At 37.5% G+C, this 27141-nt stretch overlaps 1 long non-coding RNA gene and 1 pseudogene across 1 annotated transcript; both read left to right on the top strand.

Moving 5' to 3' along the window:
• Nucleotides 1–27141, top strand: LOC140619991 (uncharacterized). Its single transcript, XR_012019746.1, has 3 exons — nt 1–262; nt 1448–1568; nt 26905–27141. It is a non-coding gene; the product is annotated as an uncharacterized lncRNA (long non-coding RNA).
• LOC140619990 (programmed cell death protein 6 pseudogene) lies at nt 9520–9877 on the top strand (annotated as a pseudogene).

The raw sequence follows: 27141 nt of genomic DNA, 5'->3' as shown, positions 1-27141 counted from the left end.
TGAGTAGAGGTTCCAATATTTCTTCATAATGGGAGCAGTGACCACGCTATCATTCTGGGACAAAAATCTGATATGTTTATGTGCTCCCTGGGGGCAAGAATTATGTCTCCTCCACTTATAAACCACCAACTTCTAGCCCATATACCCCTTCAATATATAGACATTACTTCTAGAATGTGAATGCTAACATCAACGAGATTTTTCTTTCTCCTAGATTCCTTTTCACATTACACAGTTTTGGTTTTTACACAGTTCTTCTGGGGTGAGTATGACCAGATTATGTGCAATGCAAGTCAAATTCTCCCTTTCCCTGAGATTCTTGTTTTCCTTTTGGGAGTGTCTTTCCTTATGTTAACTTACTTTTCTCTTAGATAGTTCTACTTTGGCTTTATGGATCTGGCTCCCCATCACCTGGCATTTTTGTTTCTTTGAAATTCAGCTTCATCAAAGACTTTTATGGTTTTCACACCATTTTGAATCCTTCAACCTTATTTTACCTCTTACTCATTTTCTCTTCAAATTTCCCTGTATTATATTATTTCTTTAATTTTTCAGTTACCTATTTATGCTATTTAGGGTTTTAAGAGATTTAAGGATTAATTTAAGGGATTAAGACACTTCTTTTATTTTACTCACAGTTTTGTGGGTCAGGAATGTGAGATGGCTGTGGCTGGATGGTTCATCTTGATCCATGTGGCCTCAGCTGGGGTGAGTGGTCTGGAGGATCCATTTCTAAGAAGGCTTTCTCAGGCACATGGCCCTTCATTTCCCACACAGAGTATCCCGCCCCCCCACCCCCACCCCGCAGGACCCTTGTGCATAGCTTGGACTTTTCATGGCATGGTGGCCACAGGAGGTCACACTCCTCACAGAGCAGCTGGTCTCCCCCAAATGAGCCTTTCAAAAGTAAGCATTCCAAAGGCCCAGGTGTAACCTGCAAGGCTTCAAACATAGGTCAAGCAGGTCTCTTAGAGTCCAGCCCAGATTCGAAAGGGAGGGAGGAAAAAGCTCTACCCCTCAATGAAGGGATGGTTTACTCCCACAGAAAGAAAAGGAACGATGGCTGCAGCCATCTGGAAGACAAACTGCCACAACTACCATTCTCTTTTTTTTTTCTTCCCCACTTTAAAATTCTAATAGCATCTACCTAATTAATCTAAAGGGTTACGTATGTCCCAGGGTTATGTTCAAGCAGGAAAGTGACCCCTCCACCCCTTACCTCATGAGAAACTATTTAAGGGTACTATGTGGCTCTAACACTCTGAAGTCATGTCCCATAACTAGCCTCCTCAGTCTCTGCTTTGAGCCAGGAACATCTTTCTGGTGGGCATAAGGACAGGCACAAGCTCCCATGTGACCTAAGAGAGAGAGATGACCAATCAAACATAAGTACTTCTTTATCCAGAATTTTTTATTAATTTATAAGATGTCCGTGGCTTTTCCCTAGGGAGTAAATAGAGTATGAAGTGTTGGAACAGCAGCTGCCCTTTGAAGCTGGAATACCATCAGGGCATGATGTTCATCAGCCTGGAAAGAGGAAGGAAGGGTGCTGTGCAGGGTAGTAGTTGGTGAGTGAGTGTTGGCAAGGGTGTTGGGTGATGTAATGATATAAAATATTAAACACCAGAAGAATATATCACCAATCCTCTTTTTTCCCCAAAGAAAATAAATAATTTAAGGGTTTTCCATTGGTATGGACAGAAGTTAAGGAAGTTGTGGCAGCCATCTTGGAGACAAACTGCCATACCAACCTTTCTCGTTGTTATCTCAAAAAATATATATATATATAAGCAAGAAAAGAATCTTGGAACAGCTAAACCATTCAGTTGCCACTCTCCCAGATGATGTATCTCCTAGGCAGTCTATATCCAAACTACCAAGAGGCTTTTTTTTTTTTGTTAATTATGGAACTGGTCACGAAAAGATCATTTGGACTACTATTATTTTCACACTTAGTCCTGTGTCCCCTTCCAGCAGAGACTGCCAGTTTAGTTATCATTTAGTATATATTTGTATTAAATATGTATTCCATCCTTACTTATAGACTCATCTTCCTTAGTTATAGATACTCCAATTATTAGTCAGAATACTGGAATCTGGAATAATGATTCTATTTTTCAGCTACCTTGCTGCTATGTAAATATATTCTAATGATATGGAAGCAGGAGTGTCATGCATGAAATCTGAGAAGTCCCTAAAAAGGTCCAACTGTCTCCATGTTTTCCTCTTTCCTACTGGCAATGTAAAAAATGATTCTTAGAGCTCTAGCAGCAGTCTTGAATCCATGTGGTAGACATCATGGACTAAGGATGGCAGAGCCACAAGATGGAAAGAGCCTCAGTTTCTGATGACTGTTGTACCTACTCCTAGCTCCATGCTACATATTGTTTATTTATCCATGAGACAAACTTCCATCCTTTTTAAGACATTGTTATTTGAACTTTCTGTCACTTGTAGTGAAACCTGGTTCTAATACATCCCACTGCTGGTAAGGTTAGTTGGATAATTTGGTCAGGTTAAAACAACAATTTCATTTAAACTATTCTTCTAACAGGCACAGTATATAAACTTGCAAAGGCTGATTAAATTTCACTAGGGCAGATCTTTATAAAAAGAATAAGTAACATATGTAAATATCACATCCGAATTTAAATACAGTGTTTAACTGCCCTAGATTTCACAATGTATTCATAGCCTGGAGAGGGGATAAGAAACCACTTTATAATCCATTGATCCTTGTAAATTCTGTTTACATGTGTTTTTAAAATATGACGTGTTTTGTGCTATCTCTGTTGGCGGTCAAGAGCTCTGTATTGTTAAAATATCTTTCATGATTGCTCTGGAGAATAAACCAAGACTTGGTCTGTGACCTGGAAGCCCCTGCTGGGGTAGAGGGCAATGCTTTGGGAAAGAATACTCATTTATAAAAGCCAATGGATTCTTTTTCAGAAATGGCTGCTAGATGCCACTGCTTTAATTCAATGTCTACTATCTCTTGAAACTTCCTCTGCCCTTTCCTTCTATAAAACCTCCCACACTCAGTCTACACATTCCCAATATCTATTAGAATTAATCCTTTAAAACTAATACCTGATCATGTCATCTCTCCATGAAGACACTTGTTGATTCCTTGTTGCCTCTAGCTTGGTATAAAATGGCCTGTACTTTTTTTCTGTCTTATCCTCCATGTAATTGTCTAGTCCTTTATCACACTTGCTCCATATTTAAACATGATGAAATTTTCACCTTGTTCCAAATATGGAACATGCCTTTCACACCCTGCATTTGGAACAGGCCATTTTCTGTGCCTGAAATAACCCCCCAAGCCCCCAAACTTGCTTTTTAGAATGTTCAGGATGCATCTCATGAGTCTAAAAGCTTGTACTCTAAAAAATTCAAAAGCCTTCGTTACTACTACAGACAAGGTTGACTACTTCTTCCCTTGCCCACATTCTGCATTTTGTTCTACCCCCGTCACAGCACTTACCAGGTGATATTATAATTGATCTGTCTTCAAGTCTGATTCCTCCTGTGTGAGATTCTGGAGATTTTCTAGTACTCAGTTCAATGTCCATAACAGAATGGAAACTTTCTGTGTCTTGCTGAATGAGCTAGATCCATGGCTGAGACAAGGTTGTCCAAATAAAAAGGCATTTGTGTCTAAACACCTAAATTGTAGTTTTTAGGCTTGTATGATTTACTAGGTAAATTATAGGACTTAATATTTTCAACTTCTTGGAAAAGATACACATAGGAATATACAGGAACATGCATAGATATCCTGTAACCCACCCCATCTTTCTTCCCACCTTGAAACGAAGTTCCACATTCCTTAGTGCTGAATTTTCCTGGAATTAAAATTATGGAGTCATAGAATTATAAAGGTAGAAAGAACCCTAAAAATTATTGATTCCAACTTCATAATTTATAAATGAGAAAACTAAGGCCCAGAAAGATTAAAAGATTTGTCAAAGGACACCCAGCTAGTTAGTGTCAATCAGATCTGAAATCCTGGTCTCTTGACTCCAGTGTTCTTCAAACATTGCAGTCGTAAGTCCCTGGTTAAGGGCAGCCAGCAGCTGTGAAGCACACGGACTTTAATTTCAAGTTAAATCAGAGCTAAAGCACAGATAAACCCAAGGGTTTCAGCTACAAATTAAACAGGTGAGAGAAGATAAGCGAGATTATTTGATGAAAATTTTTAAATCATACATTGTTAGAGTGTAAAAGTCCAAACCCCCAGTTTTCATAAATGAAAATAAGAAGGAAATGAAATGACTTCCTTCACCTCAATCATAAAGCCAGAGCCAGAGACAAAACAATAACTTTGAATGCAGTTGTGATGTGGACTTCATGAAATTCCTGTTTCATTGTGTCCTGTCCTGTGGATAAAATGAGATACCACATAGAATAAATTCCTCTCTTCCAAAAAATTGGAGCCTGTAGCCAATTAATTAAAAGTTAGGTAAATTCAAAATTGTTAAAAAATGATACATACATACTACAATAATTTTATTTTCATTTTAATCATGAATATACACTTATCCTCCATATGTGTATAAACAAACTTTTAAAATATGTGAATTAATTTATTTTTGCGGCTATAACAAGTTATCACAAGCACAGTGGCTTAAAATGATACAAAATTATCTTATATTTCTGGAGGTCAGAAGTCCAAAATGGATTTCACTGGGCTAAAAGCAAGCAATGGATTTCACTGGGCTTAACACTCTCTTTAAGACTCCAGGGCTGCAGGGCAGCCTCTTACAGAAGCTCCAGGAGAGAATCTGTTCCTTGCCTTCTCCAGCTTTTAGACTTCCCCCACATTCCTTAGCTCAGGGTTCCTTATCATCTTCAAAGTCAGCATCACCCTCTCTGTTTCTCTCATTACATATCCTTCTCTCACTGTGACTCTACTACCTTTCTTTCACTTAGAAGGACCATTGGGATTACATTGGATCCAACAGGATAAACCAAGATAATGTCTCCATCTCAAGATCCTTATTTTAATCACAACTGCAAGGCCCCTTGGCCACATGGAGGTCACATACTCATGGGGTCTGAGGATTAGAATGTGGGTATCTTTGAAGATAGGGATGGCAAGATTATTCTACCAACCACAACATGGCTTTGTAATTCAAGATGAGTTTTCTTTCCTCTGTCAATCATTCATTAAGTGTATTGTCTATGATTTCTAGTGTGTGCCTTTGTTTTTTTGTTTGAGATTTATTTATTTGAGAGGGAGAGAGCAAGAGAGAGGGAGCATGAGCAGGAGGAGGAACATCAGGAGAGGGAGAGGGACAGAGAGAAACCCAAGCAGATTCCCCACTGAGCACGGATCCCAACATAGGGGCCGGATCCCACAACTCTGAGATCATGGCCTGAGCCAAAATCAAGAGTCGGATGCTCAACCAACTGAACCACCTAGGCACCCCTTTACTGGGTTTCTTTAAAATTAATGTACTAATTTAGAGCATTTGGAAAGCAACTGGGTAGCATTCTTCCAGATTTGTTTCAAATTTTTTATGATGTCTGTCCCATGATCAATTTCAAATTGATTTTTTATGTGATTTGTCTTTTTTGGTCTTCTGAAGTATTAATTTAGATTTTATAGATACAATCTTCTTTTTTTGCACTCCTATGTCACTGGTTTACATACTATTTATTTAAATCACACAATTACAGTAACAAGTACTCCTCACTTAAACAGTTTTGAGGACAAATAGAACTTCATACAAATTGCTTCACTGTGGGGCCCAAAGGTGACCAGGTCATTGACAAAGGGCCTACTAGTTCCTGGCACTCAATGTGCCCAGAAATAAACAAAAAGTTTTCTTCACCTAGTAGACTGTATATATGAAAACAGTTTAGGAAAGCCTCTGTTATATAAAGTGCCTTATTCACTGTAAAGCATCCTATAGATATAAATTATCACTATTATTTCTGCTTTTAATTCAAGATCTGGTATTAAGAATTTTACAAATAAACACTGATGATTGAATATGGATGATGCATGTCTGGTAGAAAAAAAGCAGTCTAGAAATTAGCTTGATGGCCTGGGAAAGTCAGAACAATTTGAAAAAACATTCTGCTCAAGCCAGGATAAAATCTAGAATTAAATTAAGTTGGTTAACAATGTAGTCAAGTTTCAATCAATAAAGTCTTTAATTATAATTAATAGTTTATTTCCTTTATTAGTCTGCTTTTAAGCTTACCCACTCTCTCTCTGAAAATTTAGGTTTAACTGCCTAACTAAAGAGCTATTTTCAAAAATATTTAATTGGCTGGAAAGACTGTATTGAACTCTTCTTTCAGTTGACCTATCTTTAGAATACTGAGCTATTTGGCTCATTAAACTATAAATGTATCCAGGCATCCTCTTGAAAGCATATTTTAACTCGGACTGAGTAGTGCACGGTAAAGAGATACTAATATCCTGAGATAGTAAACACAAATACATAATATGTGATGGATCAAAAAATCAGTGCTAAATCTAGAGTTGAAGGATCATCCCATAGATGTGTTCTTTTGCCCTTGAACTCTATTATTTTTGAGTGCTAAGACAGGAACTATCTACATCAACTAGGTTGCTGAGGAGGACAAGAGAGATTCTAAGTGACCCTAAAAAGATAAACTCCTAAGCACAAGGTATACTCACCAGTCAAAGGCATGGATTTCTTTATCCCTACTCAAAGTGCATGCAAAGCACACCTTCTGTGTCAGTTTCCTGAAGCTGCCATTACAAAGAACCACAAATTTGGTGACTTAAACAATAGAAACTTATTGTGTCACAGCTTGGGAAGCTGAACTTCTGAGATCAAGGTGCTAGAGGGGTCATGCTCTCTCTGAAAGTTCTAGTAAAGGCCTCTCTCCTAGCTTCTGATACTTCCTTGCTTGTGATATAACTCCAATCAAGGACACCTACCTGGCTCAGTGGTTGAACATCTGCCTTCAGCTTCGGTCATGATTCTGGGGTCCTGGGATCGAGTCCCACATCAGGGTCCCTGCAGGGAGCCTGCTGCTCCCTCTGCCTCTCTCTGTTTGTCTCTCGTGAGTAAATAAATAAAATCTAAAAAATAAAAGCATAAAATGAAATAACTCCGATGTCATGACATGACATTCTCCCCCTGTCCATATCTGCATCTAAATTTCCCCCCCTTTTTTTTTAATTTTTATTTATTTATGATAGTCACAGAGAGAGAGAGAGGCAGAGACACAGGCAGAGGGAGAAGCAGGCTCCATGCACCGGGAGCCCGACATGGGATTCGATCCCGGGTCTCCAGAATTGCACCCTGGGCCAAAGGCAGGCGCCAAACCGCTGCGCCACCCAGGGATCCCTAAATTTCCCCTTTTTATAAGGGCATCAGTCACATTGTATTAGGACCCACCCTATTCTGGTATGACCTCATCTTAACTAATTCCATCTGCAATAACACTATTTCCAAATAAGTTCCTATTCTGAGGCTGGGGGTTAGAATTTCAGCATGTGAAATTTTGGCAGACACAGTTCCACCCATAACACTCTCAATGGAAAAAGCCATCATCGTCATATGCTTCATACTAATTCTCCAAATAATTGTTAACTTCAATAACCACTACATGGTCAAATTTAACCAGATACTTTAATAATAATCATAATCATACAAATTATACTAAGTGCCAGGATCATAATAAACAAACAGATTAATAAAATAAAAATTGATAAAAATTGGTGGGGTCTTAGGGCACCTGGGAGGCTCAGTGGTTGAGCTTCTGCCTTTGGCTCAGGTCATGATCCTGGGGTCCTAGGATCAAGTACCACATCAGGCTCCCTGCTTAGGGAGTCACACCTATGACAGGGACTAAGAGGGAGCCTGCTTCTCCCTCTGCCCATGTCTCTGCCTCTCTTTCTCTGTGTCTTTCATAAATGAATAAATAAAATCTTTTTAAAAAAATTGGTGGAGTCTTTTATTAGCTATGAGTAAGAACAACACCAGTAAGAAAGAAGAAACTAAGAACATGGAAATATAAGAAGCAGAGAAAAGATTTTAAAAAAGGAAAATAAACCAAAGGGAATAGATCAAGTATAAGGGAGATCAGGAACAAGAAAAATATGTCCTCTTTCACCACTGTTAACATAGTACTAGAAGTTCTATCCACAGAAATCACATAAGAAAGAAATAAAAGTCATCTTAACTGGTAAGGAGGAAGTTATCCTAATTGGTAAGGAGGAAGTAAAACTTTCACTATTTGCAGATGACATGATATTATATATAGAAAAAAAACCCTAAATATTCCACCAAAAAAAACTGGTAGAACTGATCTCTGGGATCATAACCTGAGCCGAAGGCAGACACTTAACTGACTGAGCCACCCAGGTGCCCCTCCATTGCATTTTTAAAAAAGATTTTATCTATTTATTTATTTTAGAAAGACACCACTAGTGGGTTGAGGAGCAAAGGGGGAAGGAGAGGGAGATGGTAAGAATTTCTCAGAGCAAACTCTGCACTGAGCATGGAGCCCGACAGGAGGCTTGATCTCGCAACCTGGATCATGACCTAAGCCAAAACTAAGAGTTGAACACTTGACTGACTGAACCACTCAGGCACCCCAAATCCAGTGCATTCCTATACACTAATAATAAAGTAGGAGAAAGACAAATTAAGAAAATAATCCCATTTACAATTACACTAAAAACACCTAGGAATAAACTTAACCAAGGAGATGAAAGACCTGTATTTTGAAAACTATAAAATATTAATGAGAGATATTGAAGATGACACAAATGAAAAGATATTCCATGCTCATGGATTGGGAGAACAAATACTGTTTAAAATGTCCCTACTACCCAAAGAAATCCACAGATTTAATACAATCTCTATCAAAATACCAATAGCAGTTTTCACAGAACTAGAACAAATAATCCTAAAATTTGTATAGAACCACAAAGACCCCAAAGAGCCAAAGCAATCTTGAAAAAGAAGAACAAAACTGGAGGTTTCACAATCCCAGATTTCAAGATATACTTCAAAGCTGCAGTAATCAAAATAGTATGTACCGGCACGAAGTAGACATAGATCAATGGAACAGAATAGAGAGCCCAGAAATAAGTCCACTATTATATGGTCAATCTTCAACAAAGGAGGCAAGAATATCAATGGCAAGAAGACAATCTTCTTAACAAATGGTGCTGGGAAAACTGGACAGCTACACACAGAAACCTCACCACTTTCTTACACCCTAAACTCAATGGATTAAGGACTTAAAAGTGAGACCTGAAACCATAAAAATCCTAGAAGAGAGCACAAACAGTAACTTCACTGACATTGTCAGTGGCAACATTTTTCTAGATATGTCTCCTAAGGCAAGGAAAACAAAAGCAAAAATAAGCTATTGGGACTACATCAAAATAAAATGCTTCTGCACAGCAAAGGAAACAAGCAACAAAACAGAAGACCATCTACTGAATGGAAGAAGATATCTGCATATATAGGCAAATACCTGGGCTCCATTTAATCCAGTGCCTCTCAGGTCAATCCTATGTTTGACCGAGAGAACAAGGCTGGCATGAACTTCAGCAAGTCCAATGGCATCTGGAAGTCCATCACAGACTGCAGAACATCTTTCACACCTATGACAGGGGCAATTCTGAGATGATTAACAAGAACGAGCTCAAGCAAGCACTCTCAGGGTACTGGCTCTCTGACCGGTCTCATGACATTCTCATTTGAAAGTTGGACAGACAAGTATGGGAGCAGATCAGATTTGATGACTTCATCCAGGGATGCATCCTCTTGCAGGCATTGACAGATATGCACAGGTGTTATGATGGGGATCAGGATGACTGAATTCAGTGTCATATGAACAGTATCTGTCCATGGTCTTCAGCATTGTATAACATTGGCCTTTGCAACTAGCTATGTGACTTAGGGAAGGAAGACTGAAAATGCCAAGTCTCTCTTTGAAGAAATGGAACATATATGCAGCTAGATACTGTTATTCCTTTAAGTTTTATATAGTTAATGTTTGGGGAGCCAACTGTACATATGTGGATAAGCTGATTAATGTAACAATGATTTGCATTTATTACTGATTATAACATTAAAGTAACATACAATTGCATTAATGCAAATGTAACAATAGTTATAATCATTGTTCACATATGAACATTTGATTTCAGACTGTTCAATTGTGCCATGACATAAGACATAATATCCTGCGTGCAAAAAATTCACCGTGCTATTTCTAGATAGTCCCAGTTCTGTAGTGGAAAGCCACTTTTATTAGCCAATAGGAATTCTAAAATAATACAGAACTTGCAGAGAGGCCTTACATTTTTAGAACAGGGTTTATTGTATTTGTTTGAATATGCAACATAAGTGATGAAGCAAATGCACCCCCTGTCAAAAAAAATACATATATATATATATATGGAATTTATACAACTCAACACCAAAAAAAAAAAAAAAGCCACCCAATTTTTCTTGATTGGGCAGAAGACATGAACAGACATATCTCCAAAGAAGACATCCAGATGACCAACAAACACATGAAAAGACACTCAACATTACTTATCATCAGGGAAATGCAAGTTAAAATCATGAGATATCCTCTCACACATGTCAGAAAGGTTAAAATCAAAAACACAAGAAACAACAAGTATTGGTAAAGATGTAGAGAAAAAGGAACTCTTGTGCCCTGTTCGTGGGAATGCAAACTTGTATAGTCACTGTGGAAAACCATATGGATGTTCTTCAAAAAATTAAAAATAAACTACCATATGATCCAGTAATTCTACTACTGGATATTTACTCAAAGAATACAAAAACACTAATTCAAAGGGATATATGCATCCCTATGCTTACTGCAGCATTATTTACAATAGCCAAAATTATGGAAGCAACCTAAGTAACCATTTATAGATGAATGGATAAAGATATGATATGTATATACAATGGAATATTATTCAGCCATAAAAAGAATGAAATCTTGCCGTTTTCAACAACATGGATGGGTCTAAAGGCTAATAGCTAAGTGAAATAAGAGAAAGACGAATAGGATTTCACTCATATGTGGAACTTAGAAACAAAACCAATGAACAAAGAGATGAACAAAAATCAGACTTAACCTGTAGAGAACCAACTGATGGTCACCAGAAGGGAGGTGGGCAGAGGGATGGGTGAAAGAGGTGAAGAGGGTTGAGAGTAGACTTATTGTGATGAGCCCTGAGTAATGTATAGAATTGCCGAATCACTATATTATACACCTGAAACTTATAGAACACTGAATGTTAATTACACTGGCATGTAAAAAGAAAAAGAAAAAAAATCAGAAGAAAAGGGTAAAAAAGAACATGCAGACTCCTGCAGCAACACATGCTTATCAGGTAAGAAGAAATTATCCAAAGACTGAGTTCTGGATTTCATAGGTGACTCTCTATCATACTCAAACATCGGAGCACCTTTTATTTTATCTTTGATGCCAGGGATTAACCTTTGGTGGTGATGGTTTAGAAATGAAGGTTTAGAGGTGAAGTTGGCTTTGAAAACAAAATCCATTTATCCAGTATCCAAAGTAGTATAAGTCATTTATAATAAACATTTAAATGAGGTATAAACTTACTTTTAAAAAATTAACTTATTCATTTGAGAGAGAGAATGCATGAGCAGATGGAGGGGCAGAGAGAGAGGGAGAGAGAATCCTGACGCAAACTTCCCTGCTGAGTGTGGAGCCCCACACAGGGTTCGATCTCAGGACACTGAGACCATGACCTGAGCTGAAATCAAGAGTCAGACACTAAACTGACTGAGCCACCCAGGCGCACCTCCCACCCTTTTTAAAATACAAACTTTCATTCAATAAGACAGGTGTCAGGAAACACCAGACTAAAATTTTGAATGTATTTACTTCAAGTATGCAACAGACACTAAACCAGAAGAAAACGTGTCTTTAAAAACTCCAGGGATTCTACAATCCTTCTTACATTCTGAGTGTCTTTTTCTTGCTTAAGAATCATTAAAATCTGTCACCTTTCTACAAGGCCTCAGTTATCTAGGATTATTCAATAATTTTACGTATAGTTTAGTGCTCAAAATTTTTGAATTTCCTTTTTTTAATAACAACATTCCCCAGATGTATGACATACAGTTCTATGTGTTAGTAAACATAACTTACTGAACTTATGGTCACCTGTGTTAGAGAGGCAGATGGTTTGGAACATCAGGTTGACTCTATTAAACACAATAAATGGGCAGCCCAGGTGGCTCTATGGTTTAGCGCTGCCTTCAGCCCAGGGCCTGATCCTGGAGACCAGGGATCGAGTCCCACATCCAGCTCCCTGCATGGAGCCTGCTTCTTTCTCTACCTCTCTCTCTCTCTGTGTGTCTCTCATGAATAAATAAATAAATAATCTTTAAAAAAAATTCTTAAACACAATAAACCACCATAATACATCCTAGACTGATTTGTCCTTTTCTTCTAGAAAGGGTTTATAGAATTTGTTTTGGCAGAGCCTCCTGTATCATCTAATTACAAAAGTAATTATTAAAAGCATGAAAACATTATCTTAGTTTGTTATTTTGCCTTCAATAAAACTGTTATCAGCTCTAACCCACTTTCTGAGTAGCTTTCAATTTATAAGAAAATAGCATTTTATCAAAACTTACAATATTTGCTAATAAAGATCATGAACATATAATAAAGAACATCGTGCTCTATTTTCATTCTCTCATAACCATGAACAGAACTCTGCACCATATTTTTTCAACACCTGATATATTAGTTGGGACTTTGCCTGCAATTGCCAGAAACCAAGTACAACGTAACATAAGTTTTAAAAAAGAAATGTATTGGCTCATAAATGTGGAAAGTCTGAAGTTGTATGCAGCATGGCTGGATCTAGTAAAGCAAATGATGTTGTCAGGTCCCTTCCTCTCTCCATTCTGTAATTATGTTTTCTTTTGCTCATTGTCTATCCCTCCTGCCTGACCAATAAATAGCACACCATCTGAACCCTCAAAATAGCCAGTACTCATAAGTAGACAATTGTTTTGTTTTCCTGCTTTTGACTTTTTTCCCAAGGATTTCCCTCAAGCATTGCACCCTATTGTGCTGATACTGTAGCCTCTGAGCCATATATTACTCAGACAAAAGATCGTTATGTAATTGCCAGCAAGTATACTGATTATAGTCATCTGTATCTGCTCTATACAATAAGGAAGAGAAGCATGTTCATTTACTTAGGAATGGATTTTTTATGGCTATATCTTTATGCTGTTAAACATCTGGAAGAAAACCAAATAAATCAACCAAACCAATAGCAACAACAACAGCATCATCAACAAAAGCCCCAGCAGTCTCAGCACTTTCAAATGCCTATACTGTAAAATTAAAATATTGATTTGTTGATTGAATTTTTAATTTTCCTGAAGATATTTCCGTTTCACAACTGAGGCAGAACTCAAAACTTACAAAAAAAACAAGCAACTAATTGTGTGTAAAGAGTTAGTTTAATGGCCATTGGGCTTTCTCTCCAAAGACACAAAATCAGTCTAGTAACAAGAATTTTATAATGAACAGGGATCTTGAGTTATATTTTCAAGACAGGGGAAATCATAGGTATATTGACCAGTGAATTCAATCTCACAGCAGCATTTTATAATTTGATACTTTTTAAAAGTCCTGTCTGAGTTAAAAGATACATTATGTTGCATAATTAACTACTTTGGAGGAAAACAAGAAGCCGGTTTACAACAAGGGTGACACTATCTTGAAATCTTGGGTGTAAGGTGAGAATCTTTCTATATTGGACTACAGAATTTTAATTCAAAATTAAAACCTGAGAGATGTTCATCTTTGTATCATAATTACCCAATACTTTTATTCCTTTGCCTTACGCATAGCATTTTTATTAGACAATATATTAATCTCAATTTAGTAGAATTAATAGGATTCCAGTTTCTATACCGACTTCCGAGCTGAAAGTATATTCAGAAACTCAAAATGTTCATTTCTACTCTGTTATTTGAATCAACAAGTTTCAGGACTTCTTTTTTTTTTTTTTTTAAGATTTTATTTATTTATTCATGAGGGACACAGAGAGAGGCAGAGACATAGGCAGAGGGGAAGCAGGCTTCTTTTGGGGAGCTTGATCCAGAACTTGATCCCAGGACCCCGGGATCATGACCTGAGCCAAAGGTAGATGCTCAACCACTGAGCCACCCAGGAGCCCCTGGGACTTTGGTATTTAAAATAAAAATGTGTGATGTATCCCAACAATAATTCTCATTTACAAAAGAAGCATCGTAATAGCACTATTTCACACATTAGTGAATCACTACCCTAAAAAGGTAATAATAGAAAAGAAATAGAATAGAAAGTCATCTATTCTTGTGAATGCAAGAGACAAAACATCTTCTGATTTAATCTTTTATGATATTCATATTTTATGTGAGAGAAACAACATAGACAAGTTTGACCTATTTGATTAAGTTGACCAAATCGCAAGGCCTGTTTCAAACACACAGTACCAGCATTTATATCTACATGCACGATCTTGATATTCGCCCTTATAAATGCTGAAGATAGTAAAATCAGCAATCCCTTTGGTTCTAGGGATTTGGTTTTTGAAATCAAGAAATAGGTTCAGCTCTGCCTGAATAAACACTAGGAAGATGTATGAAGATAGAATAAACACCAGCCGTGGGCGTTTCCCCAATATTTCTTTCAATGATGTTCTTAAAACGATGTAGGCCAGTTTGCTTCCCTAGTCATGCTCCATTGGGGTGTGGTCTATCTTGGACTTGTCCTAATGTTTGTCACATATGACTGGAGACTCAATTATATCACATACGTGGACTAGTGAATAAGTGGTTAAGGATCTCCCGATGACAAGAGGTCTCCTAATCACTCCTCTAGCAGCCTATAATTCTCCTTTGTAGTAGTCATCTATCTATGTATTTTCTTATTTATTAATCATATTCCCTAAACACCATAAATCCCATGAATCCAGAGGCTTTATCTGACTATTCTTCTCTGTATATTTACTGCCTAGAAGCATGGTATCTAGGACAGAATAAACGGAAAATAAACATTTGCTGAATGAATAAATGAGGCAATTTCAAGGGGTGTCCCCCCTCCTCCCTTTCAATATAAATTTATCTGACTTTCACAGTGGACAAATAGGAGATGTGGAGTAAGTTGATTGTTTCCCCAATTTGATTATTTTTGAAAATACAGATATTAGGCCCTTCCCCTGGAGCTGCCAACTCATAAAGTTTGGGGTGGAAATCCAGTATCTGTGTTTTAAAGATGTTCCCCCAGGTAATACTTATAGTGGAGCAAGTTTGGAAGATACCATATGAAGGATTTCATCTTAGCTTCATAATCCTAGAACGCTTCTCTTTGTTTGGGGATCCGAGGACCTCTGGAGTCCTCATATTTCCTGTGCTTCTTAAAAGAAATGCTGATACTATTATGCTTCTTTATTATGCCCACTTGATTGATTTGAATTTCTTGATTTGACATCTGTAATTTTGACTACATGTGAGTGAACCTGAGCATCTCTGGATAGCTCTGTCTCAGGCATGAAATTTCATCTTATGAACTATGTGCCTGGTCTTCAGAAAAAAAAAAATTCAGCTGGTGAGTCTGACTGAACACTCAACGTGTACAGATAACATGATTTGACTGCTTTGCATTGCATGCTCTTTTACCCTAGGAAATTGTATTTTGATGGTATGCACAAACACAGAGACCTGTAGTAGACATTTGATATTTTATTCTTTCCAGCATCCTTCCCTATCTTAGTAACAAAACCCAAATTTTGCTTCAGAAGAACCGTTTTTAATCACATAGCATGGCACAGATATGATTGACTTCACCCCAAATTTTAAAGTGGCACTTGATTGGCTTAAACCCACTGGTGGATACCATCCCTCCAACCAAGTAACTGGTTAGTGACAAGGCACAGAACATAAGCAGAATCAGTGAAGCAATGGAAATGTTTCCTAGGGCTTCTGGTAACAAAAAGTATTTCTCTTCCATGGAGGCTACCACAAGAAACCTTCCTTTTCCTTGTCAGTGAGGGGTGAAGATGTAAAGTCTGGAAGTGCTGAGGCCATTTTGAGACCATGAAGGTGACAGGGCTATGAGGGTCCTTGTGGGGAATTTGAGAATGAAGTCAATACAGAGGACAGGGGAGATAAAACCAGTCCTGGACAACATCATACGAGTTTCCAAGTTAAGTCTCAATTATAGCCAGCCCTAGTTTGCCTTTTTGACTGTATGACCTAATAAACCTCCTGTGTTTTTAAGTCAGTTTAAACTGGGGTCTCTATGACTTGAAACCTAACGATTCTTAATAGGTGTAAGATCCGTGACTGTATTAGAATACAGCCCTTAATGGTCATTGAAGGGGGAGATGGAGGCACGGGGAAGACCTCAGTGGAGCCAAAGGTGGACACACCTTCCTGAAATAGCCTAGTTTTTGTTCAAGAAGTAAAAATAAAACCCCTTCGTAAGGAATGCTGTGGCCTACCCAGTAACCACACTTTCCAAAGAAACCCATAAACATAACCTCGCAAAATATCTTTTTCTGATATGCCAATTCATTATATGAAATCTCAGAATAATATAAAAAATTGAAATCACATTTCATTATGTATTTCACTAATTGCCTTTATTGGAATGAAAATAAAATGACATGAAATCAAGATTAGCCCAGAAAATTCAGGGCATATGGTGGCCATATCTAGGGAACATCCACCTTGTTTTATTGGAATAAATTATTGTTAAAATGAACACACTGCTAGAAATGCTATTACCAGTCTGCAGGTCATAAAGATAAAAAGAGCTAAACCAACCTCTCAGTGCTGAATTGGCAAGTGAAAAGATGCACTCTGCACACAATAGGTATGCAGTGAATATATTTGACTGACAAGAACCCTGCTAGGACTAGCAGTGAGCTATTTAAGCCCCGCTGTTTCTTGTGGACTTTGCCAGGCTTGGCTGCAGAGTGAGGATTCTGTAGTCATTAACAAGAGCCCCAAGCTACAGCAACTCTTCCTCCACTTCAAACTTTCATAAGCCCTACAGTCAGGTGCTGGGCTCTGATCAGTGATAGAAAGGCACACAGGGTCTGAAGAAGACGTTTTTGTACTAGATTATTTGTAGAGGATAATAATTTCACTGCGCCTGTGTCAACGGGCTTGTTACTATGGAATTTGTAAATATATTCACTAAACTGTAAAATGATAGTCTTGTGTTGAAACTGACCTGCTTTTAACCTATGTGTTTTAGACATCTGGCATCCCAAAATTCTGCTGCACAACACAAATCAAAGTAGATGAAACCAGTTAGCTGAAAATAAAAATGCGGGTGATCAAGTCTTTCGGTTTCTGGAAGAGACTAAGAGAAACAAAGCAGAGACCATCTTTGAAAACCCGAATTACAAAAGTGTTTTTTTTTTAATATTAGGAAATATATACACCTATGTATTCACATATGTAATATGTACACACACACACACACACACACACACACACACTGACCTCAAGCCTTAATCAACCAAAGGTAGCAAAGCTTAGCCTTCATAAGGTAATCTGGTTCAGTAGAAAAGGAATTATATTTCCAGAAGTGGAACCATTTACTGTGGCCTTATGGAGTATTTGCCGAAGAATCAGTGGAATGTGTAATCCTTAAATTTAAGTTTCAACATCATATGATGGCAAAAGATCACATTTTCTCAATTAACCAAACTGGACGTCTCATGCCCCTACCTGCCCATGAAAGAACACAGTGCCCTGTCTGTCACAAACTGTCCATGGTGACTTTCCTGCATCTTCCTTCCCAGCCCCCATGAAGCTTTTATCATCTGTTCCCTCCAGACCTTTGACAGTAATAAAAGGAACTATCATTTATTGAGCATTTATTATGTACTCAGCAGTGTGCTAGGTGATACACATATACGTTCTCACTTTATCCTAATGACAATAAAGCAGGTGCTCTTCTTGGTCATGTTACAAATAGAGAAACTGAGGCGTAAGTTCATAAGCTGATAAATGGCAAAGTCAAAAGTTGAGCTGAATTTTAACCCAGGCTGATTCCAAAGCCCATGCTCTAAACCATTACATAATTGATCTTTAACTATTCTTTGTTGAGCTCTTTAAAGGATTTTAAATTTTTTCCAATAATTGTAAGGTAATGTACCCCAATTCCATAACCTGGTTCTGATATATTCAACTGAAGTTCTTCTGATACACCATCAAGTTTAAAGGAAAAGGTAAAATGCAACAAAATATTTGTAGGACTTGTGGCTTTTAGAAGTGATCAGTTATATTTAGACAGAATCTGGTGGCCCAGACTCTAAGAGAACACACTGAACTTGTATTTTGCCCATTTTAGTAATGATTCACCAGCCTTTATATTTGATTCCATCTGAACTTCATTAGTGCTATATCCAGGACATTTATTTTTCTTTATCTGCCAATTTCATCTCATGTTCTCACTTTATGCTTTTCCTGTAGAAATATTAATGGTTTTGGAACACAGAGACTGTGATGGTGATCTTCTGAATACTAGTATAACAGTTTTACCTCAGATCATGCCTCTAGTCCTCTCTAGATATATTCAGGTTCTTTTCTTTCCTCCTTTTTCATCCTCCTCTTATTACTTCTCTCCTTCTTCCTCTCCCAGAAATTTCCCATACCATCATTCTTCTTGGGTCCCAAGGTCATTTTTCTTTTTCTTGTGGTTAGACACATGTACATGGTATGAACTACTTAGATCGATTTGGGTGAGAGGTATAGATATGGATGTAGATGTGGAATTAGATATAACATATTTAGATGGAGATATAGAACTTCCACTGCTTTCAATATGTAATTTTTTCACATTTCAGAGTTCATGGGATCAGATCCAATACAATTGGTAGTGCCTTTGATTTGGTGAAGTTACAATAAATCAGTCACTTTCATGACCGTGGTATGTTTTCTAATAACCCAAGCATTTCCTTTATAAAAAAAAAATCTTTCAAATATAAATACACAAATTTAATGTCTGTTTTTAAAATTCTCAGACACGTTTTCCTGTTTCTCCTTTCATGCTCCCTGTAAAAAGATAGGAGATATGACCTCTGTAGTTATGGAGGTTCTTTCAACTCTACCGTAATGCAAAAATTTTTAGGAAATATATATCAACCCTCCTTTTCAAGTCAAACTCCAAAATGTGTTGTTGATTTTTTTCAGGCATTTTCAAATATGCTTATTTCTCTCTTTCTTCCTCTTCTCCCCCCTCGCCCTCTGGTATGTGACAAGGTGCTACATACTGTAAGTCTAGGTTGCTGGAGCAGTGCTAGGGGGCTCTAGCGTCGCCATGTGCACTAGATGTACATATTTTATTATTACCTTTCCTCCACAGCCAAGCCTGTCAGAGGAAACATGGCATTCTTTACAGCTTTCTGCTAAGTGTCAGGCTTTGCATTTCAGAAATATTTGATAAGTGGAGCATAAGTTGCAGGAGCACATCCATGCAAAAGGCAGATACACAATATAACTTTAACTCTCCTATTAACTTTTTCATTTCCCTGCAGAAGTTGTTTCTGTCCATATTTTTACTTCAGCTGGGCTGAGTGGGAGAAAGAACTCAAAGGGAGGTCGAAGCAGATGGTTGTCACAAACTGCATACGGCAATTGAGAATTAGTGTGCAAGCATATGCAACCTGGTACAGTATGAAACATTCCAGCATATGAGTGCCGAAATAAATCAAGCCTGGAGAAGATCGGGATGATAAAATGATGAGCTCTTCTTTCCCTGTTACATATATATATATAGGCCTTCTGAATTCATTAGGATATGTTCTCTGTTTTCAGTAGGCAAGTTAACACCTAAATTGAGCAGATTCATGTAGATTCTGGTATCTTGCCTTTTTCTCTCATCCACAGTGTGCTTGCTGAAAAGAAATATTTCTGAAAAGATATGAATCCTTTTCACATAAGGATTAAAGATATGGCTTTAATTTACCTGGGCAAATTTAATCAGCGTAGTAATTACTAATCAGATATAACATTTTACATTTGCTCCCTGATTTATTCACAACTATGCACCAGGCACTAACAATTTGTATACAATTTCCGCATACGTTTTTGGGCTACTCATGACCCTACTGGTGACCATTTGTTGACAGCAGTTTATTCACAAGCATTCACTTTCAAGTGTTCTGTCGGTAAGGATGGTAATAAAGGAACACATACCAACAGTGCTTAACAGGATGTGGAGCCAAAATCACAGCCTGGAAGTCCTTATAGTAGTAGTAGTGAGGAAAGGTAGCTCTGTCATGTTGCCTTTTAATAATAACTAATAATAACTAATTGATGGTCTTCCTCATTAGTACTCTCAGCTAATCTCAGGAAAGAGGATAAAATGAGTCTTTTCCCTCATTGCAAATGAAAAAACAGAAGAGAAGGGTTTAGTGGTCAGTCACTTCTCTCCTCAGAAGAGCAAAGGCCAGTTCTGCAGTCAGGTTTGGTCCTCGCGGGGCCTGTCTGCTGCTCTGCCCCAGTAAGCCATAGATTTTTGTGGCTGCGCCCAAAGCCAGGGTTGGTGAAGCAGGTCCACCTGCTGCCTGTTTCTGCAGTCAGGGCACCTCCACCCTTCCCTACTCGTGCTCCCAATGAGTTTTTAAGAAGCTACAGTTGCTTTCAACAAGGCCCCTCCTGCCATCGCGTTTTTGCTTTGTTACCTTCCCATCTGTCCTTCTTTGTGAGAGGCGAAAGAAATGCAAGACGCAAAAGAAAAAGAAAAGGGGGAAAGTGATCGGTATTGGCTCAAGAATAGATATTGAATTACATATTGGTAGACCAAAACACAAATCAACTCTGAACTACAGGAGTCCACCAACACGCACATAAATCATTTATAACGATAATCCAAGACTAGGTCCAAATCTCATTAAAGTATATGAATCCTTAATCTATTTTGGCAAAAAAGCGCCAATACACATTTTTTCTTTTTATCATAAATTACAGTTCTGTGGCACTGTGCAAATATTACCAAGCTGTAAGACAGCTGTGCTCCATTAAAATGTGTAATGGTCGCTGATTTCTTACAGCACATGGTCATCAGGCTGAATCTACAGCCAGTAATTAGGAAGATGAAATGTTTAATTGTGCCTTAATTTTGATAAAATTTATCTGTCACACATCCCGCAGCCGAGCATTATGCTCACAAATCAATGTCATCGGGCCGAGCAGGAACTCAAGCACCAGACTCTTGTCCCTGACAGATTCATTTGAATATGTAACTGCTCATGATGAGCTACCAGACTAAGGAAGAGAGCGAAAACTTTCCTTGTTGACATTGCTCTGTGAGGTTGTCCTGTTACCTCCTTTAAGTAAAGAAAGGCTCAAAGATGGTTTCACCGTTACCTCCTAATGGCCATGTCCACCTCTAGCTCTGACCATGTAAAGAAAGACAACCCCTGGGGGTCTATTTTATCATCTTAAATTCTATTAGCACAGGGAGAAGAGATAGGTGGAAGAAGGAGGAGAAAATTAGAAACGTGAATCTAGTAATGCCCTATATCCTATATCCTAAAATCCTTATTTAGCGATAGATCGGAGAGGTAGGCAAGAGTCATCACTTTTAGCTGGGTAGCTAAGCATTCATCCACTCAAAGAATGTTAGAATGGTGGAGATGAAACTCATCTTGCTTTTTACACACATGAACATGGAAGACCAGAGAGGTTGTTGCCCCAGGGTCTGAGCACCATCAGAGAGAATTCCAATTACCACCACGTAGTCACAGTTGAGATAGCCTACATTTTACAGAAAGTTTCATAATTCTTATAAGCAATATTTACCAATCATAATATTGAATTCGTTTTTCAAATGGCAAGAAATATTATTTTAAGCACAGGGAAGTGTAAGTACAAATACCTGCCAATACTGAAAATTAATTTGTATCATGTTTTCCCCACAAAATGAATCAGTGATCATCTTTCTCACCCACAATAACGATGGCTCATTATCCAAGAGAACTTAAAGAACATATGTAGGAAAGTACTTTACATTTCTATTTCCTAGACTTGGAAATAAAAATAACTGAGGAGGGTCATGGCAAAGATTGTGGGGAGTGAGTGGAAGGCCAATGAGAAGAGAGCCAGCAATCTGAGATCTGGAAGGCAAAAAAACAGCATAGCCACCAGCAAACGGGGAGTGATCACTGGAGGGTCAGTTTGCCCGGGCCAGCAAGTTAGATTCTGAACATGGTTTGAATCGGTCGAAATTTTGCTATAAGACACCGGCAAGTTTTCTCGGTCACTCATTCCTCACAGGCAATTAATGAACCACCTCAAGACTCAGAGCATGTCCGCTTTACTTTAAAGTAAAATAAGTCTCAAGATCAGGAATAATTTTAGAAGAGTCTTCAGGGAGAGCCAAATGGCATTAAGCTATAGCCTGCTAACAAGAAGACTCATTAAAACACTTTTCTAAACTTAGCCATGGAAATAAGTCCAAGCTAAAGATATCATATTCCCCATTCCCTTTTGTACTATTTTCATGGGCAGATATATTCAAGGATTGGATAAGCGAGTGATATTCTAGTAAGATTGTTGTATTTTATCCCACTAGCACACCACAGAGGCTAAAGGAGGGAGGGTCGTAACAACGAGGAGGGCACAGATGGCATGGGAGTAATACCGAATAACTGGCATTTTGCAAGTCTTTAGGACAAACTGCTTTCACATCCATTGTCTTACTTGGGGGTTACAGAGATTAAATTGTCCCATGATCACCCAAGAAAGATTAAAACCAGGGCGGGCCTCTCTTTTATACTAAAACACCATTTCCCAGACTCCTATGGAGTGAAGGTTCCGCATATGATTTAGGTACTGCTGTTCAGATGCTCTTGTGTGAGCCAATCCCCAGCAGGATATTGGAGCTGACTGTCACAGTGGCAACTTCCTGATTTGTCAAGCGGGTTTCTAACTCAGCAGCTTCCTGTTCTGAGCAGAGGTGGCTTCCTCATTCTGCAGCTCCCTATCCCTGGGAGAGGCAGCATCTGCCTTATAGGTGCCATTCTGCAATGTTTGGGGGCTGCAGCAAAAAAAAACTTCTATCAATATCTCCAAGTTGTGTGATCCTAACCTAGTTTTCTTTTCACTGCTTCTTACCACGAGGTGGAGAAAAATGCAAATTATGTATCTGGTTTAGAATTTTGGAAGACTCAGTGACTTTTGAAAACTTATGTTTAAACTATTTTATTAAGGCATAGTAGAGATGGCAATAAGCTAATTACATAGGAGGGCTAGAGTCTAGTCTCAGGTTTGACTCCCCGATTTGGGGAAATCAATACCTACAGGCATACCTGTCCTCATCTTAAAAGTAACACACCCACAGAAAATCAACAATTTCTATAGTCCTCACAGTCTCAATATTCTGAGATTCTATAATAATCATATATATTTTATATTATATACTATTTAATGTAATATATAAAATATAAATATTATATATGTATATATTTCCTTTGTCAGATGCTGCCTCAGTTCTTAGGGGGAAACTGTATGACCCACTGACACTGCTTTCAGAGGTATTGATATATATTTGTTCCATCTTGATTAGCTCATTTAGCCAGAACCACAAATTCAAGCGCCAGTGGATGATCTATATTCCATCCCCCAAAGAGAGAAAATATATCACATATTTATGTTTTCATAATACCAGTATTTATGTTTTATGTTTTTATAATGAGAAATGAAAAACATTCCCCATTTTCTTATTATGCATCACGCTTTATGGAATGTGTATGTGTCAAAAATTGCAATGTCAGAAAAGTTAGTGAAATTAGTAAACTCATTGGGAAATGAAACATACATTTTAGTCAGCACACAATTATTGAATGAGCCTTTATTTATACACATTTCGTGAACACCAACTCTGTGTTGGGTGGAATGGTAGGTACTGCAATCTGGAGGACACAGTTCCCAAATTTATGGAGCACACAGCCTAGGAGCAGAGTGGCCAATGGATAAGTAGCTGTGATTTAGGATCATGAGTGATATCAGAACTACAGGGTTGGGTGTGTTGAGGTCACATGGGAGGAGCTTACAGACTTCCCTGAGACTCTGATTCCTGGCTAAATTTGATGGCTAAGAAAATGCTATCAGGATAGAGTTGACAGCTTTTCAGAGACTGGGAACAGCACAGATGCGAGGGATAGACATTTCAGAGGATGTGGCATATTCAGAACAATGCATCAGTACAAGCAGGAGTGTGAAATTGAGTAAACATATGTTTTTTTGCTTTTAACATTTCCATCTTCCATAAATAAAAAATCTTGCAGGGGTGCCTGTGTGGCTAAGTTGGTTAAGCGTCTGACTCTTGATTTCTGCTCAGGTCACGATCTCTGGCTTGTGAAATTGAGCCCCACATCAGGCTCCATGCTGAGTGTGGAGTCTGCTTAAGATTTTCTCTCTCCCTCTCCCTGTCCTTCCGACCACCCCCTGGCTCACTGATTGCTCTCTCTCTCTTTCTCCCTCTCATAAAAAAAAAAAAAAAAAAAAAAAAAAGGAATGAATGAAAGAGAAAGCTTGCAGAAGGGGAGAAATGTCAGAATAGAATGAAATAAATCCTACCAGTTCCCATTGCTGTTTTCTAGGGTGTGAAGAGTACACTGACCAAACTAACTCTCCACCCAGTGACCTTCTACAGTCTTCCATAATACCACCACAAAGAGAGCAGATTCAGGAGATTTTGGAGGTGACAACTTGGTTAAAATTTGTATTTTCTGTGAAAATATAATTTAGCATGTTTTTATCAAAATTATTTAATTCTTTAAAACAGAAAGTAGTGAATAGCTTAATAAAAATAAATGTTTCAGTACATAACTTAAGACACTTTTATTAGGAAAGCATCATAGATTTTAAATTAAATACAAATTAAACAGAGAAGGGTAGGGTAGGCTGGACAATGCCCTCCCCCAAAATATCTAGGTTCTAACTCCTAACCTGTGAATGCTACTTCATATTGTAAAAAATAGACTTTGCAAGTGTGATTAAATTAAGGGTCCTGACATGGGTAGATTATCATGGATTATCTGAAAGGGCCATAAATGCAATCACACAGTTTCTTGTAAGAGAAAGTAGAGGGAGATTTGCATAAAGAAGAAGACAATGCAATGACAGAAGCAAGATGCTGCACGGCTAGCTTTGAAGATGAAAGGAGGACAGGAGGCAGGAATATAGGCAGCCTCGAGAAGCTGAAAGAGGTAAGGAATGGATTCTGTCCAAAAGGAAGCAGCCCCAGGACACCTTGACTTTAGCCCAGTGAGATGGACTCTTGAGCTCCAGAACTGCAAGAGAATACATTTGCATTGTTTTAAGCCACTAATTTTGTGGTGATTTGTTATAGTGTCAATGGCAAACTAATACAAAGAGCAAATGAATAATTTTATAAAATTTCCAAACATGAGGACTGGCACAAATTTATTATAGGAGAAGCATTATTTGTAGCCTAGGATTGTTAGGTAAAGCTCATGCCATAATTCAAATCTTAACTCTGCTTCACTATTTTTTCTTAGAGATATTATTATAATTTTGACGTTTGTAGAAAAGCAAACAAAATCAGTGCACAAAGTTCCAAGGAGAAGACAGAAAATCAGGGATGGGAAAATTAAAGTTGAATACTATAATTTATTAAACAGGCTTGTCTCATTCACTAAATCTGTTGAGAAATTACTTTAAAAGCTAGCAATAAGGTGTTGTTTAAATATTTATAGTTATTGCCTTGTAAGAAGATTCCTTTAAAGTGATTCTTTCAATAAACATTTATTGAGTTAGACTTTGGGGATAAAACAGTGATTTAAACAGTCTTGAACTTCTTTAAAGAGTACACATTCTGGAAAACTAGACCAAACAAGTAAAAAAATTTAAATTACATAAATCTATGTAGAGGCATATACAGTGAGAAGAAAAGAGAAACCTAGGAGACTGGCATGTTTATATTATACTAAGATTTTCAAATATTTAACTCCATAATGGGGAATTTTTGGAAAATGAAAATATATTAGAAAATTGTCCAGTCATCCAGTATAGTTCTTTTTAAATAAAGTAATTTAACCAGTGATGCAATTACATTAGTGTCTCATCATCTTCTTCCAGGCTAACATGCATGGTAGTTTGAAAAATGGTACATACAAAATGATAAAAAGATGTTAATTATTTATGTATACTTTATGGAGAACATGAATAAAAATATTTTAGAGAATATTATTTTGAAAATACTGAGATTTACAAGTATTATTTCAGACTCTATGGAAATTTGAGGCCTGCCTAACTGGCACTAAAAAGTAACTGAAATGCATAACATGATTTACCTGGCATGGTGCTCAATGAATATCGTTCCTCTCTGCTCTTAAGAACAAATATTAATGATAGAATATGGCAGTAAATATCACACAAAAGGATCTGAGTTAATAAATCAGTACTAAACACACTAATCAGCAAATATTTGTTGATCAAAGGACTAATAAGGACTTTTCACTTTCTTGGATAGTCATGATAGCTTCCATATGTCTTCTTCCCTACTCACTTAATTGATAAAGGATAATAATATCTTGGGGGGGGATTGTAAATGAGGTATTATATAAATTGCCCATATTACAAAGTTAAGGAATTTACCAATCTACCCTAGATAGTAAAATGGTTAGTACTCAAGTAAAGATGGATACTTAATGACCACCAAATTTCACCTACACTGGTGCACATGTGTAGAAATAATGTGGGACATAATGAAGACATAGATTTTGAGCATCTATGGCTGAAAACCTGGAGTTAAAGGCTTGACAAACATAAAGGTAGAAAAGATGAGTAAAAGAATAATATGACATGAAATAAAATAGAAATATCCATTTTTTTTTTATTTCAGAGTTCATGGATATCTTCAGGCATACCAACCAGAGAAAAAAATACAAGTTCCTATTCCACAGTTCATCCTGATTGTTTCCTTTCCATGAACTTTTGTTATTCCAAATATGCTTTCAGGATTTAAACTCTCAATTAATGTGTTTTGTTCATACAACAAAGCCTATTTCTCCTCATGTTCGTGGAAATGATTAGTGAGTGGAAAATGGCTCAAAATTAATAAAGACAATATTAGAAACTC

Source organism: Canis lupus, chromosome 28 (genome assembly GCF_048164855.1).
Source record: "Canis lupus baileyi chromosome 28, mCanLup2.hap1, whole genome shotgun sequence".
Taxonomy (NCBI): Eukaryota; Metazoa; Chordata; class Mammalia; order Carnivora; family Canidae; genus Canis; species Canis lupus.
Note: the sequence above shows the minus strand (reverse complement) of the source record. Positions and strands in the feature narration are given on the sequence as shown.